At 44.5% G+C, this 2053-nt stretch overlaps 1 pseudogene; it reads left to right on the top strand.

Moving 5' to 3' along the window:
• The first annotated feature begins 733 nt into the window (after window positions 1-733).
• On the top strand, window positions 734-1812 carry LOC117424801 (urotensin-2 receptor-like; annotated as a pseudogene).
• Window positions 1813-2053: the final 241 nt, after the last annotated feature.

The following is a 2053-nucleotide window of genomic DNA, read 5'->3' as shown; positions in this document are numbered from 1 at the left end:
TTTTATGCAGACTATTTTATTTTGGCACACACTTTATTGTTTTCTGTGAACATTGCCTGTACTATTAATAGAAAGGCATTCCATGCTAAAAATGAAGGACATCGACTAGCAAAATCATCTATGTTTAGCTGTAGGTGTGTCTATATGTTAAGTGCAACTGTCTATCTATGACGTAGCAAGTCCTCCATACAATTATGCACTTACACGCAGAAACCAACATTCATCTGGCTAATGCTAATGATAACTGTATGAAATTGTTTATTGCACTTTTTCAAAACGATGAAGAGAATATACAAGCCGTTTGTGTCAGCGTTTGATTTCCTCTTCGTAATTTAGGAACACTTTTTTATCTTGTTATTAAATCATAAATGCTACCTTCTGCTTGTGTGGAAACGTTCGAGGCGTCTTTACAACTATTCAGTAAATGCACACCTATATGCAAACTACTCAGACCGATCGAGCAGAAAAATAATACTAAACTGAATGCTCAGCTCACCGGTGGCACAGCGCACAAGATAAATGTCAAAACTGATGATGGACCGCAGAACAGGTTGGGTCTCTCATCTGTCTCGAGCCCCTGTTGAGTGAAGTTCACTGACGAGGATTTAGGAAGGGCGACGTCTGAGGCAGACAGTCTTTCTCCACTCAGTCTCACAATAGACTAGGATTACAAACCAGCCATGTGGATAATCGGTTTACTTTAAAAGCCACCGCTGCCAAATACGAAAACGACATGGATAACAACGCTTCTGGGAACCTCACCTCCGCAGCCAGCCCGGGTTCTGTGGACGAACTGATAATTACTTCCACGTTTGGGACCCTGTTATCCCTCATGTATGTGACTGGTGTCTCTGGTAACGTCTATATTTTGGTGTTGATGTGCCATTCCATCCGTTTCGCAGTATCCATGCACATCTCTATTATCAATTTGGCCATAGCAGACCTGCTGTACCTGTCTACTATCCCTTTCATCGTCTGCACTTACTTTCTCAAAGACTGGTATTTCGGGGACATAGGCTGCAGGATTTTATTTAGCTTGGACTTGTTGACCATGCACGCCAGCATTTTCACCTTGACTGTGATGTGCACAGAGCGCTACATGGCCGTCACTAAACCCCTAGACACAGTCAAAAGGTCCAAGAGCTACCGGAAAGCCATGGCTGGGGCGGTGTGGTTTATCTCCTTGCTGCTCACCTTGCCCATGATGATAATGGTAAACCTGGAAGAGACACGAAGAGGCACCGGGATTAAAAGAATGTGCGCTCCGACCTGGAGTCCCGAAGCGTACAAAGTCTACCTGACCGTTCTCTTCAGCACTAGCATTAGGCGCCTGGCATTATCATCGGCTCCCTGTACATCAAACTCGGCCGGACTTACCTCGAGTCCCAGAGAAACACACTGACCAAGAAAGGCAATAACAAGCGTTCCCCTAAGCAGAAAGTGTTAATTATGATTTTCACAATAGTTCTGGTGTTTTGGGCTTGCTTTCTCCCATTTTGGATTTGGCAGTTAGTGCGTCTTTATCACAGACCGCTCAAGTTGGCCTCTCACACACAGACTTGCATTAACTACCTGGTCACCTGCCTGACCTACAGCAACAGCTGCATTAACCCCTTCCTGTACACGCTTCTGACTAAGAACTATAGGGAGTACCTGAAGAACAGGCACCGCAGTTTGTACCGGTACACGTCCTCGTTCAAGCGGGGGACACCTAGCCTGCAGTCCTCCTGGGGTAAGTCTGTATCCTCCAGCAACCAGTTTGACTACCTGTCGGAGTCCCTGATGATGGGACAGCTCAAAGTGCAGAGGTGAGCGCCGCCGCAGAGGAGAGGAGAACGACTTTACACTGAGCACGCCTTTACAAGGTACGCGACTTTCTTTCTTATTAAAGCTTTTTATCACTGGTTATACATAATATTTAGTACAACCAAATAAGACTATCGTTTAGCTTTTACTACATTTAAATACATTTAAGCTCTAACTTTACACGCAAAATATGATCATAATTCCACACTGAAGCAGCCTTTGTTGCCATAACATTTGACCATTGAAA

Source organism: Acipenser ruthenus, chromosome 19 (genome assembly GCF_902713425.1).
Source record: "Acipenser ruthenus chromosome 19, fAciRut3.2 maternal haplotype, whole genome shotgun sequence".
Taxonomy (NCBI): domain Eukaryota; kingdom Metazoa; phylum Chordata; class Actinopteri; order Acipenseriformes; family Acipenseridae; genus Acipenser; species Acipenser ruthenus.
This window is presented reverse-complemented; position numbering and strand designations above follow the sequence as displayed.